This window comes from Anomaloglossus baeobatrachus, chromosome 2, assembly GCF_048569485.1.
Source record: "Anomaloglossus baeobatrachus isolate aAnoBae1 chromosome 2, aAnoBae1.hap1, whole genome shotgun sequence".
Classification (NCBI taxonomy): Eukaryota; Metazoa; Chordata; class Amphibia; order Anura; family Aromobatidae; genus Anomaloglossus; species Anomaloglossus baeobatrachus.
The window spans coordinates 136,012,291-136,027,371 of record NC_134354.1 but is presented as its reverse complement, the minus strand read 5'-3'; the positions used below and the strand labels follow the sequence as shown (position 1 = coordinate 136,027,371).

At 46.2% G+C, this 15,081-nt stretch overlaps 1 protein-coding gene across 2 annotated transcripts in view; it reads left to right on the top strand.

The window, feature by feature from the left end:
- Positions 1–15,081, top strand: part of STX1A (syntaxin 1A) — a 235,776-nt gene that overhangs the window by 93,037 nt on the left and 127,658 nt on the right. The gene's annotated exons all lie outside the window — the stretch shown is intronic.

Genomic DNA, 15,081 nt, shown 5'->3' with positions numbered 1-15,081 from the left:
TTTATCTCTGTGTGTGACAGGGCCTTTATTTGGTAGAAAAATTGGTCTAGGTGGGGAGTACAGGAATTGCTCATCTTTTGGGGTTGGTAAACGCGCAAATGAAGAATCAAGATATGACAGCTGCTGCAGGACCCTTAGGTCGGCAGATCCCACCGTGTAGATCAAGTGGTATGAGGATAGGAATAGATTCAAGAAATCCAGAGGACATAGTATAGGAGTGGTCCATGCCGGTTTTTCTCCATACATTTCAAAGATGAAACAACTTCTCCTTGTCCTGTAATCATCCGTTCGAGCGGATCCTGCAGAGATCTGTTGAGAAAGAAGTTCTGCAAACACAACTTTTTTGTCCGTAGTTAAATAACTGAGGTATGCCGGATCCTTTTATTTAACATTGGAGTCTATGGAGTTTTGCAATGAGCAAGGACATATAGTCCGAAGCATGTTTGTTGCTTATTGAGATATATAACCCAATTTTACCTTGTCTGGATTTTCCATTGTGATGATTTTAATGGAATAAAGTGGATTTTTTTACAAGCTTCGCATGCTGGACACTCTTTTCCTTTGTTGCTTCATGACGCAAGGATCCTGCACATGAATTCTCCATGTCATCCAAGCTTTGAAGAGTGGTCAGCTGACATTTATTCTATTTTTGCTGTGATCACAGAATGATGAAATGTTTGGTGGCAAATTGCCAACAGGGTCGCAAAAGAACATGATGAGAAAATAAGATGCACATTAACTGTCAAAGATTTGAGAAGAATCAAACATAACAGGACCATGAGCCGATTATCTTATATTGCTGTCATATTCCAGAGCTGCAACCTCACTGGAGAGCTCAAAGTACAAGGTATTGAGTGCTCAGAGACGCGGCCGAGGTGAGGGAGGCTGAAACTACCACCACTAAACAAGACAGAAAAGTGGGAACGTCAAGACTGGGCCAAGAGATATCTGAAGACATATTATTCAAGGATTTTATGGACTGATGAGATAAGATCAACACTCAATGGACCAGATGGATGGGCCTTGGCTGGATCAGTAATAGACACAAACCTCCTTTTCGACTCCAGTGAGGTGGATACTTCTATGGCCTGGTATTATTAAAAATAAGCTAGTTAAAACTTTTCAGGTTCACAATGAGCTCAAAATCAACTCCCAAACCTACTGGCATTTTTTTAGAAGACATTTTCCCCAAGCAATGGTACAGGAAAAAAGGTATATCTTTCAAGAAAAGCATGATTTTTATACAGGACAATGCACCATCACATTTATCAAGGTCCTCTACTGCCGGGCTAGTTAGCAAATGCCTCAAAGATGAAAGAATAATGACATGGCTCCCCAAAGACTATTTAGAACTTTTGGGCTCTTCTTAAACGGGAGATTTACGGTGAAGAAAAACAGTCACCAGTAGGATCAGTGTCTGGGGGGCTTTGGTTGGTGCTGCCCAAAAAGTTGATTGTCAACAGATTAAGGCCTGTTTCATGTCAGTGAAAAACACAGACGTTTTTCACTGACATGTAAAAAACGCATATGTCCTTGCGTGTTGCGTGATTCATGGCACAGGTGGGTTATCCATGTGCTATCCGTGATCCGTGTCCGGCATCTGTGATAGCACATGGACGTATACTCACCTGTCCGTGGTGCTGAACTCTTCGCCTCTGCTGTGTTTCCGGACGCCGCTGCAGCTACTTCCGTGACACTGTGTTGTGCATAACTGAATATCCATGACAGTAATTAGCCGACTCTAAAGCAACAACCAGCAGAGGCTGGAGACAGCGTTGGTGGAGCAAGTGAGTATAAAATGCTGTTTATTTTATACTAGCTGTAGTACCCGGCGTTGCCCGGGATAGTAACTGTCTCTCTGTCTTTATCCCAGTCTCTGTCTGTCTCTCTCTGTCTGTCTGTCTCTTTCCCTTGCTTATTATTTTCAATGTCCGTGTTTTTCTGGTGCGTGTTTCACTGATCACACCAAAGTGTGGTCCGTGGGGCATCAGTGATGCCAGAAAGAGGCCTAACTGATAGACTCCATGGATGGAAGGCTCACAATTATTATTTAAAAGCAAGGGGGCAATATTGCACACTGATATTTTTTTAATGTTAGGAATGTATTTTTCCAAATTTTGGGTTGTTTCGTTATTATTCCCACTTTAGTAGATGATAAGAAATAGGTTAACAACTCATGTTTTCTACAAGAGAAGTGAGAACTGGACAAAGAGTAGCAGCATCTTCTCAACCTGCTCATTTTAGTGGGCCTAGTTTGTGTACTATCAATAGGGGTTGCTGTGGTCTCCTTTTGATTTTTGCTATGGTGCCTTACTTCCCTCATATTATTTTTATTATATTAAAAGGGTGGTTCACACTATTTCATTACTGGCCAAATCAATATTATGTTGAGAAACAAGGTTTCTCTCAAATATCTTGTGTTGCCAATTCTGCCTGTGAGTGGTGCTATTGCGGACCGCTCATCTCCATCACATGACCCACCCAGGCTCCATGACCTTTGATGTCCGGTGATGTCAGGTCAACTTCCTGTTGACCTGACATCACCGTGGCCAGCCCTAGTTTCCCTGAGTCACTGGGCTGTGGGCAGAGTTTCACTGCTCATCACAGCCCAGCATCGATCCTGCTTGCGTGCTTCAGTGAAGGAGGAGGGAGCAGGGAGATGCTGCGCTGTAACGCTGGGCTGTGATGAGCGATGAAACGCCACCCACAGCCCAGTGACTCAGGAAGACTGCAACCCACCTCAGTTGACGTGACATCACTGGACATCAGAGGTCACGGAGCCCGGGGGTCACGTGAAGGGGGTGAGCGGACCACAATAGCGCTGCTCACAGATACTACTGGCAACAAAAGGTATTTCAGAGAAACATTGTTTCTCAACATAATATCGATGTGGTCAGTAATGGAAATGTGTGAACCACTCCTTTTAAGCTGTCACATCTGCATGAAATAAAAAATCTTTAACATTAGGATGACCCCTACAATGTTTTGCAGCACTGTACCCTCTGTCAGGCCACTCTATGGTGGGCATCGCCTGGCTGTGTGCTGTCTTGTTTTTCAGTCTGTCTTCTGCTGGTTGCCCTGGCATGCCATCCTCTTTTCAGTATCCACAGTAATACATAAGTGGGAGGAAAGATTCATGTGCAGTTCAGCTCTTGTAGAGAGGATGATATATGACAGTGTCAGCTCTGCTCTCTCACGGCCAGTAATTCTGTGTTGTGAGGGAGGTGGGAGCGACACTGCCTTCCCACATAACATGGAGTACCCAGTGACAGCTCCTCTCTGGTAATCCAAGAGCTGCTCTGTAGATCTTCACCGGGAATACTGCAGTGTTCATGTATACCTGTGCTCTACAGAGCCCAGGTCTATAGCAGCCTCTGATTCATTCACCTCCAGAAGTGGGTCACGGAGCCCCCACAGACACTGATTGATTTAACGCTAATGATTCTTCGGGGAATCCATTACAATTGTTTCCGGATCAGACAGACACAATGTTTTTCATTTCTGAAATCAGAAACTGAATTAAATATTTATCATATATCTGTAATTGTAGTTAACATTAAGGCTATTCCAAAAAATTATTTTGACTACAGTGATATGTTTTGTTCATAGGCAAAATTTGTCTGTATGTATTGTGTGTATCTCTCGCTCTCTCTCACATACATACATATATATATATATATATATATATATATATATATATATATATATATATATATGTGTGTACATATATATACCGTGAAGAAAATAAGTGTTTGCTACACTGCCCATTTTGCAAGTTTTTCCACCCACAAAGACTGGAGTGGTCTGTAATTTTTATTGGAGGTACACTTCAACTGTGACAGAAAAAAAGAAAGGAAAAAAAAATCCAGAAAATTGCATTCTAGGATTTTTATTGAATTATTTCGCATTTTATTGCATGAAATACCGTATTTTTCGGACTATAAGATGCACCCTGGTTTTAGAGGCGAAAATAGGAAAATTTAGTTTTAAGCAAAAAACGTGGTCATGACACACTGTGATGGGGTGAGGATCTGCTGCTGACACTGTTATGGGGATAATGTCCCCAAATTCTCTACTAAGGTACCCTATCCTGGTAATGATCCTCCTGCCTTGTATATGATCCACATCCTTGTATATATGTCCACCATCCAGGTATATGCCCACATCCTGATATGTGCCCCAATCCTGCTATATACGTCTATCCTGGTATATGGCCCGCATCCTGTAGCACACTAAAACATAAACGTTTATACTCACCTTTCCTCGCGCCACGCAGCATCGCTCGTCTTCCTGTCTGTGACAGCAGCAGCGCCGCTGACCTGTGCGCATGACGTCATTGCTGTGTGAACCGCTCTCCACACACATCAGCAGGCAGGCAGACAGTAGGACATTGCGATGCTGCAGGGATCGGTGACAGGTGAGTATACTTATTCACTTCCCCCTGCACTGATGATGATGCACGGGGGGCAGTGAATATAGCCACCCATGATCACTCCAGGCTGTAGTTGCCAGGGATGATCACACGGGCCAGCTGTTAATTATGTGCGCATCCCCCGCCCACCTGTCAGCGCCGGCTTCAGCGCTGAGTGATGATGGGTGGGTGGATGCAGTGCATACGAAAAGAGGCTAATGAGCAGAGCCACGTGGTCACGGTAGGCGCTGCTACAGCCTGCTCATGTCACCAATGACATGCTCCACCGCAGCACCCTCATTCCTCGTAGCATACAATCGGACTATAAGACGCACCCCCCACTTTGCCCCTACATTTGGGGGGGAAAAAAGTGCGTCTCACAGTCCGAAAAATATGGTAAGTATTTTACACAATAAAACAGAGCTTAATATTTAGTACAGAAACCTTTGTTTGCAATTACAGAAGTCAGACGTTTTATGTCGTTGATGACAATGTTTGCACACGCTGGAGAAGGGATTTTGACTCACTTCTCCATATACAAGTGCATCTCAATAAATTAGAATATCATCAAGAAGTTAATTTATTTCAAAAATTCAATACAAAAAAGGGAAACACATATATTATATGGAGTCATTACACACAGAGTGATCTATTTCAAGTGTTTATTTCTGTTAATTTTGATAATTATGGCTTACAGCCAATGAAAACCCAAACGTCATTATCTCAGAAAATTAGAATAATTACCACAAAGCACCTCCAAAGGTTTCCTAAGCATTTAAAATGGTCCCTTAGTCTGGTTAAGTAGGCTACACAATCATAGGGAAGACTGCTGACTTGACAGATGTCCAGAAGGCAGCCATTGGCACACTCCACAAGGAGGGTAAGCCACAAAGGGTCATTGCTAAAGCAACTGGCTGTTCAGAGTGCTGTATTCAAGCATATTAATAGACAGTTGAGTGGAAGGAAAAAGTGTGGTAGAAAAAGGTGCACAAGCAACCACGAGGAAGGATAAAGAGTGGAGAGGTACACAATCCAAGCTGCTTGAGGTCTAGTGTGAAATTAACACAATCAGTGATGGTTTGGGGAGCCATGTCATCTGCTGGTTTAGGTCCACTGTGTTTTAACAAGAGCAAAGTCAGCGCAGCCGTCTACCTGGAAGTGTTAGAGCACTTAATACTTCCCTTTTGTTGACAAGCTTTTTGGAGATGGAAATTTAATTTTGAAGCAGGACTTGGCTCTTGTCCACACTGCCAAAAGTACCAAAACCTGGTTTAATAACTGCAGTATCACTGTGCTTGATTGGACAGCAAACTCACCTGACCTAAACCCCATAGAGAAACTATGGGGTATTGTCAAGAGGAAGATGATTGTTACGGTTGCTGCGAGCACTGGAGACTATGTCCAGATTTCTTGCTACTGCACATGTGCGAGCGCTGGAGACTAAGTCCAGATTTCTTGCTACTGCACATGTGCGAGCGCTGGAGACTAAGTCCAGATTTCTTGATACTGCACATGTGCGAGCGCTGGAGACTAAGTCCTATCTTGGAGCCATTGCACATGTGCGGGTGACATCATCGCTGACACGAGGTCACATGTCTCTGACACCTTCTATGCCGATTGGTCGCTGGTCATGTGCTTGTGACGCCTTGCTCGGTGATAGGCCAGCATGACGTCACTCTTGTCGTTCTGGCAGCCGATTGGCTCTGGTGTCCTCCATCTTGGATGAGGCACAGAGTCTATATAAGACCCTGACACACGCCGCATGGCGCTCAGTCCTCTTGGTTCATGCATGAGGGTAGACGCCCTGTGCACGTTCCTCTAGGCATTCCTCTGTCTATGCAAGGTGAGCGCTACCGGCAGGGTAGCGTTCTTATACCTTACAGCTTCGGCTGCTGTCCGTATCCTTACCTCTTAGGGGAGCGGACATAGGCAGGTGCCTGAGGCACATGGTCTGGCTGGGCCTTGTGATTCGACTCGTAGGTGGACGTTGCCGCTAGGGTAACGTTCCTTATACTGTGTCTGGCAGTTGTTCGTATCCTCGCACACTAGGGGAGCGAACAGAGGTAGGAGCTTTGTGCGGCTTACGCTGCTGTTCGTCTCTTTTGCACCACTAGAAGAGCGGACCTAGGCAGGTGCCATATCTAGTGGTTCGTGTCCTCGCACACTAGTGGAGCGAACGCAGGTAGGAGCTTTGTGCGCCTTACGCTGCTGTTCGTCTCTTTTGCACCACTAGAAGAGCGGACCTAGGTAGGTGCCATTTCGCACACATTGCCTTTGTCTCTGTGATTATTAACAGAGATCATTCCACACACCCTCCAAGTAAGGGAGGAATTGCTTTACTTACTTATTATATCCTTCTGTGAGTTAACAGAGGTATTGCACTCTGCCATAGTCTGCAGCAGAGTCCTTGCACGGTGGACCCTGACTGTCTGATACTCCTTTAAGTTATTATCAGACAGCCCCCCGTAACATTAGGACTGAGCCAAGGGTCTGGCAGTTATGGCAGAATATCAGCAGTTACACCGTTACATACAAGTACTTGAGTCACGGCTCAAGAGTATAGAGGATAAACCTCAGACCATGGTGACATCTGCACATGATCCTCGACTTGCTCTGCCAAACAGATATTCTGGCGATGCCAGATCATGTCGTGGTTTCATTAGTCAGTGTCAGATACACCTAGAGGTCAACTCTTCTCGCTTCTCTACGGAGAGGTCCAGAGTAGGCTTTATCATCTCCTTACTTCAGGACAAAGCCTTAGAATGGGCGACTCCCCTATGGGAGCGCTCTGATGTGGTTACTCTGAGACATCAAGACTTTCTTGATGCTCTTAAGGCGGTATTCATGGGTCCGCAGGTTACCCATGATGCGGCCCTGAGACTGTTAGATCTATCTCAGGGTTCGTTATCCACTAGTTCTTATGCCATTGCTTTTAGAACTCTGGTGGCAGAACTAGATTGGCCAGAGAAGGTGTTGATTCCTATCTTCTGGAGAGGGTTGGCAGGCTATGTCAAGGATGCTCTTGCTACTCGTGAGGTCCCTGCTTCTCTGGAGGACTTGATCACAGTAGCAACGAGGATCGATGTACGCCATAAGGAACGTAGACTCGAGGTCTCTTCCTCACGCCCTAAGCATCGGGCTATTCCAGTTGTTGAGGGTCCACTACCATCTTCCTCAGCATCTGAAACATCTCCCACTCCTATGGAGTTAGGTCATACGTCTTCCAGACTACGCAAGTCTGGTCCTCCTATATGTTACGTATGTCGTCAGGCTGGGCACTATGCCAACAAGTGTCCTAGTCGTCAGGGAAACTCCCTGGTCTAGTAACCATTAGAGGGGGGTTACTAGAGACGTCTTCTGCACCCTCTAAGTGTTGTATCCCAGGTCAGCTCTCGTTATCTGAGAATACATGGCCTATTATGGCTTTTGTGGATTCCGGAGCTGACGGGACTTTTGTGTCCTCAGGATTTGTAAAGGGACACAATATTCCCTCTATCATGTTAGAGGCGCCTATTCCTGTCCGTGTTGTTAATGGAACTATGTTGTCTGACTCCATTACATTGAGGACAGTTCCCTTGCGCCTTTCCCTGTCTCAGGGTCACATAGAGGAGATTTCTTTTCTTGTTTTGCCTGAGGGTATAGACGACATCCTTCTGGGTCTTCCATGGCTTCGGACTCATGCTCCTCACATTGACTGGGAGTCTGACAGCATTATTAGTTGGGGTTCGAAATGTCAGTCCCGATGTCTTCCCTTACCACCTAAGGTCATTGCGGTTGCATCTACTGATCTCTCTCCCATACCTACACCCTATCTGGATTTCGCTGACGTGTTCTCCAAACAGGGTGCTGAGGTTCTTCCACCCCATAGGCCGTATGACTGTGCCATAGACCTTATCCCAGGTTCGGTTCCACCTAAAGGCAGGGTTTACCCCCTGTCGATACCTGAGTCGGAGGCCATGTCGACCTATATAAGAGAGAGTTTAGAAAAGGGGTTCATTTGTAAGTCTGTCTCTCCCGCGGGAGCTGGGTTTTTCTTTGTTCGGAAGAAAGAGGGTGATTTGCGTCCCTGCATAGATTACAGGGGTCTCAACGCAATCACAATAAAGAACAAATACCCATTACCTTTAATTTCGGAGCTCTTTGACAGACTGAGAGGAGCTCAAGTTTTTACGAAGTTGGATCTGCGGGGTGCGTATAACTTGGTACGAATTCGAAAGGGTGACGAATGGAAGACCGCTTTTAACACCCGAGACGGTCACTATGAATACCTCGTCATGCCTTTTGGGTTATGTAATGCACCCGCAGTATTTCAGGACTTCGTAAATGATGTGTTCAGGGATTTACTGTTATCCTCAGTAGTGGTGTATCTGGACGACATCCTGATTTTTTCTCCTGATCTGGAGACTCATCGTCAGGATGTCGTTCGTGTCCTTTCCCGTTTAAGGGAGCACTCATTGTTTGCTAAACTCGAGAAATGTGTATTCGAGCAGTCCTCATTGCCTTTTTTGGGTTACATTATCTCACAAGAGGGCCTGGCTATGGATCCTGCGAAGCTCTCTGCTGTCCTGCAATGGTCCGAACCTCATTCCTTGAAGGCGGTGCAACGCTTCTTAGGATTCATAAATTATTACAGGCAGTTCATACCCCATTTTTCTACTTTGGTGGCCCCTTTGGTGGCCTTGACTAAGAAAGGTGCTAATCCCAAAGCCTGGTCTACTGAGACATCTCAGGCTTTTGAGGCAGTAAAAAGACACTTTTCAACTGCTCCCGTTCTTCAAAGACCCGATGAGAGTAAGCCCTTCCTCTTAGAGGTTGATGCCTCTTCAGTGGGTGCTGGTGCGGTCTTGTATCAAAAGAACGGTGCAGGTAGAAAAAGGCCGTGTTTCTTCTTTGCTAAAACCTTTTCACCGGCAGAGAGAAACTATACCATTGGGGATAGGGAACTGCTCGCCTTGAGATTAGCCTTGGAGGAGTGGCGTCACTTGCTGGAAGGAGCGAAACATCCTTTCCAGGTCTATACAGACCATAAGAATCTGACGTACTTACAAACCGCTCAGCGTCTGAATCCTCGGCAAGCCCGCTGGTCCTTGTTTTTCTTCCGCTTTCACTTCTCCATCAACTATCTGTCTGGGAGTAAGAATAACAAGGCAGACGCCCTGTCTCGCTCTATGCTTTCTACCCAGGAAGAGATTGACGAACCTCGTCTTATCCTTCCCTCCAGGGTTTTTCATACGCTCTCGCCTGTGACGTTAGACCAAATCCCACCGGGCAAGACCTTTGTTCCGCCTGATCGACAGAATGATATACTGTCATGGGCCCACACCTCAAAGGTGGGTGGGCATTTTGGTATTAGACGGACACGAGAGTTACTGGAGAGGTGGTATTGGTGGCCACACTTAGCCAGCCACGTCAAGAGATATGTCGGTTCCTGCTACTCGTGTGCTCGCAACCGTCCATTACGGCAGAGACCGGCTGGGCTCTTGCATCCTTTACCAGTGCCAGATAGACCATGGGAGGTGGTAGGCATGGACTTTGTGGGTAATCTTCCATGTTCACAGGGACATAGATTTGTGTGGGTCATTACGGACCATTTCTCCCGGATGGTTCATCTCGTACCGTTATCGAGAATCCCATCTTCCAGGGTACTAGCCAAACTATTCCTCAAGCATGTCTTTAGGCTTCACGGGATGCCAGATCGTATCATTTGTGATAGAGGCCCGCAATTTGCTTCCCGTTTCTGGCGAGATCTTTGTAGCCTTCTGCAAATTGAGTTGAATCTATCTTCGGCATACCATCCGGAGACCAATGGTTTGGTTGAGCGTACCAATCAATCCATGATTATATACCTTCGACACTTTGTTGCTGAGAACCACGATAACTGGTCCTCCCTCCTACCCTGGGCAGAATTTGCCCTTAACAATTCGCTGGCTGAGGCTACTGGGCAGACACCGTTCGTACTCAATAATGGGCAACACTCTAGGGTACCGGTACCGTTTCCCGCTGCTGCACCTCCTCCTCTTGTGGCCGACTGGGCAACTAATGCCAGAGAGGTTTGGGATCGGACTCAAGAGTCAATCCAAGCAGCTAAGGACCGTATGAAGACGGTGTCCGATCGGTTTCGTCGCCCGGCTCCTGTCTTTTCTCCAGGGGACTTTGTGTGGCTCTCTGCAAAAAACGTGAAACTTAGAGTGAGCTCTGTCAAATTTGCTCCTCGCTTCCTGGGTCCTTATGAGGTTCTTCGACAGGTAAATCCTGTAGTCTACCAATTGAAGTTACCCGTCCATCTTAGGATCCATGACAAATTCCATGTTTCACTGCTAAAGCCGGCAATTTTACCTCACGCTCGTGAAGTGCACTCTCCTGCTTCTGATTCCTCTCGCTCTAGCTATGAGGTACGAGCCATAGTTGGTTCTAAGATGGTTAGAGGGCGCAGGTTCTTCTTGATAGATTGGGAGGGCTACGGCCCGGAACATCGCTCTTGGGAGCCTGAGGAGGCTGTCCATGCTCCCGACTTAGTTGCTGATTACCTGCGTCGCCGGGAGGGGGGCCCTTGAGGGGGAGGTACTGTTACGGTTGCTGCGAGCACTGGAGACTATGTCCAGATTTCTTGCTACTGCACATGTGCGAGCGCTGGAGACTAAGTCCAGATTTCTTGCTACTGCACATGTGCGAGCGCTGGAGACTAAGTCCAGATTTCTTGCTACTGCACATGTGCGAGCGCTGGAGACTAAGTCCTATCTTGGAGCCATTGCACATGTGCGGGTGACATCATCGCTGACACGAGGTCACATGTCTCTGACACCTTCTATGCCGATTGGTCGCTGGTCATGTGCTTGTGACGCCTTGCTCGGTGATAGGCCAGCATGACGTCACTCTTGTCGTTCTGGCAGCCGATTGGCTCTGGTGTCCTCCATCTTGGATGAGGCACAGAGTCTATATAAGACCCTGACACACGCCGCATGGCGCTCAGTCCTCTTGGTTCATGCATGAGGGTAGACGCCCTGTGCACGTTCCTCTAGGCATTCCTCTGTCTATGCAAGGTGAGCGCTACCGGCAGGGTAGCGTTCTTATACCTTACAGCTTCGGCTGCTGTCCGTATCCTTACCTCTTAGGGGAGCGGACATAGGCAGGTGCCTGAGGCACATGGTCTGGCTGGGCCTTGTGATTCGACTCGTAGGTGGACGTTGCCGCTAGGGTAACGTTCCTTATACTGCGTCTGGCAGTTGTTCGTATCCTCGCACACTAGGGGAGCGAACAGAGGTAGGAGCTTTGTGCGGCTTACGCTGCTGTTCGTCTCTTTTGCACCACTAGAAGAGCGGACCTAGGCAGGTGCCATATCTAGTGGTTCGTGTCCTCGCACACTAGTGGAGCGAACGCAGGTAGGAGCTTTGTGCGGCTTACGCTGCTGTTCGTCTCTTTTGCACCACTAGAAGAGCGGACCTAGGTAGGTGCCATTTCGCACACATTGCCTTTGTCTCTGTGATTATTAACAGAGATCATTCCACACACCCTCCAAGTAAGGGAGGAATTGCTTTACTTACTTATTATATCCTTCTGTGAGTTAACAGAGGTATTGCACTCTGCCATAGTCTGCAGCAGAGTCTTTGCACGGTGGACCCTGACTGTCTGATACTCCTTTAAGTTATTATCAGACAGCTCCCCGTAACAATGATAGACACCAGACCCAACAATGCAGATGAGCTGAAGGCTGCTATCAAAGCAACCTGGGCTTCCATAACACTTCTGCAGTGCCACAGGCTGATCGCCTCCATGCCACACCGCATTGATGCAGTAATTCATGCAAAAGAAGCCTCGACCAAGTATTGAGTGCATTTACTGTACAGACTTTTCAGTAGACGCCAACATTTCTGAGTTTAAAATCATTTTGTCAGTTGGTTTTATATAATGTTCTAATTTTCTGAGATAATGACTTTTGGGTTTTCATTGGCTGTAAGCCATAATCATCAACATTAACAGAAGTAAACACTTGAAATAGATCCCTCTGTCTGTAATGACTCTATATAATATATGCGTTTCCCTTTTTGTATTGAATTACTGAAATAAATTAACTTTTTGATGATATTCTAATTTATTGAGATGCACTTGTATGTCGTGAAAAACTAATGTTTAGGCACATGACAAAACTGAGAAAGCAAAAAGCACTGTTTAATTTTTGGAACACAAATTTGGACACCGATTTGCATTTGCAGAACCCCTGAGGTGCCAAAAAAGCAGAAACACCCACAAGTGACCCCATTTGGCAAACGAAACCCCATAAGGAATTCATCTATGGGTGTGGTGAGCATTTTCAAGCCACAAACTACATTACAGATTTTAAAAGATTGGGCTATAAATCAAAAGCTTAGGGTTTTGCTGCTAAAAGGTTACTTTACCCTCAAAGTTTTAATTCATATAAGGGGTAATAGAGTCCGCATCAAAGGCAGGGACATGACCTCTGATGTACATGTAAGTCAAAGGTTGTAAAGGGACTAAGAATCAGTAAACCTATTCTGTCTGAAGAATTTATAACTCTTTTCATCTGTTTTCTGAGCTCCTTTCAGCTGATTTGCGACCATGCATAGTCCACATGACAGTTAAGCTGTACTTTGTGGTGATAATTCACCTGAGAGAATCTCAGAAATCGACAGTAAAACAGTTAAACATGCTCCAGTCACAACAAGCGGACTGCAGACTCTCAGTTAAAATTCATCAGCCAGCGATATGCAAACAAAGATCCTGTAAAAGCCAAACAGTGCAACATTTTTAATTAAAATACATCCTTTAAGTTAATATTTGTTGACCTGTAATTCTACAATAGATTGTATAATGTTTTTTCAGCGTCTGTATTTAACAAAATTCTAATTATTTGGCATACTCTTCTAATAATCCTGTAGACCTCTATGAAAACCCTTTTAAGAGCAGGGTAAAGTTAGAAGTAAATCATAAAGTATAGTTAGAGTTACTTTATCAGGAAAGATTAGGCTGTGTTCATATTTACAATGGAGCCTGTGTAACATATTAATTTATAAATGCTAGAAAATGATGGACGCTGTCACTCTAACCCATCATTATGACCTATTCCCTCGTTGAATTGTGTTTCGGAAGGTTAACATAATCATGGTTTCTGTGGTGCCCCTACGGCTTCAAGCCGCACAGGGTACTGCACATCACTTAAGGTGCAGTATTTATCTTGGATACGGAGGAGGTCACTGCTGGTAACAACCACAAACACACTCATCCAACACATAAACACGGGAGCTCTTCCACTGGGGTAGTGTAGGTGCTGGGGTGGCCATCACGAGGTATGGGACCTCTTGCCCACTGGTTCAGGAGCCCGGGAGGCAGGGCACCAACAGGGGAGTTAGGAGCCATCACCGAGACACAATTCAGTCGGTCAAGGATTCCAGCAGGGAGGACTTGGGAAAAAGCAAGGAAAGACACTGACAGTTTGGGGCCCATGGTCTCCATCGAGCTGGAGACTCGACCTGGGTTCTAAGGAAAGAAGCGGGTTCCCAGGGTTTGCGGGGAGTGCAGAAGGCACCTGTGACCCGTTCCACGGCCCAGGAGCTGGGGTGGAGGGAAACCATTGAAAGGTGACATTTAGAAGGAAACACCGGCCTTGACCTCCGAAGTATCCGGGATCGGCTGAAGCCCATCACAGCGTAGCCCGGTACTCCAATGGCAGTGTGCTTCCCGTGAGTAAAGAACTTGAATTGCACCATATGTGTCGTCTCATCACTGCCGGTGCTCCTATCATCGCGGCCCTGCGCCATAGGCGACTGCTACCACCATCATCCTCCCTGGGGCATAGCTCTGCCTGTGCAGAACTTAACCATCTGAGCTGCGTTGTCATCTGCCCCAGTAGAGAGAAGTCAGTCCTGCAGCAGTGGCTAATATTGGCCGCACACCACAGGTGGTGTCACGAACGACTACCCCCATCATCCCTGTTCCCGTCTTTATTGACACCGCCGGGGTCACGGAATCGGGCAAGGCCACCGCGGCGACCCAGCAGAAGCACCATGGCCCGGTAACAAGTAGCCCCCGACCCCGTGGGCGCGTCTTTTCCACTGTCAAGAATCTTGTGATGGGGTCTGGCATGCACCATTGTAAAAAATCATCCTCGCTTGATTTCTGGGTTTTTTTTTGCAATTATGGGTGCCCAATACACGTGTGAAAAAAACATTTAACAATTTTATGATTGAGCGAAGACTAAATAGCATCTTGTTGTGGAGGGAAGAATAGTGGCACACTGGAAATTAGAGATTGGCAGATTGATGGGTGTTAAACAGAGCTGACATGATCTTGTAGGTTCTGAGCTGTGGATATTGAATTAAATGTGTTAAGCTGAGAAATAAACAGGGCAGTGGGCCAAAGATTTACAGGCAGCTGCCTCTTCTCTTCCCAGTTATTATCTGTTCTCATAAGTATATTAGCAGAATGTCTTATCACAATGGAGGGGTGCTGAATTATTTTAGGACCAGTTGTTTCTCTACATAGAGAAGAGTTGAATCTTAGAGGGGTTGTCTGGGCTTTCTCCATAACTTGTGTTTGGACCTAGGCTGCAGAATGTTGACAGTTTGTAGTTTACTCACTGTCAGCATTCTACACCGTTGCCTAGATACAACATATTCATGTGACTAGCCTTGCTCCTGATTCTGGAGGAATTGCTC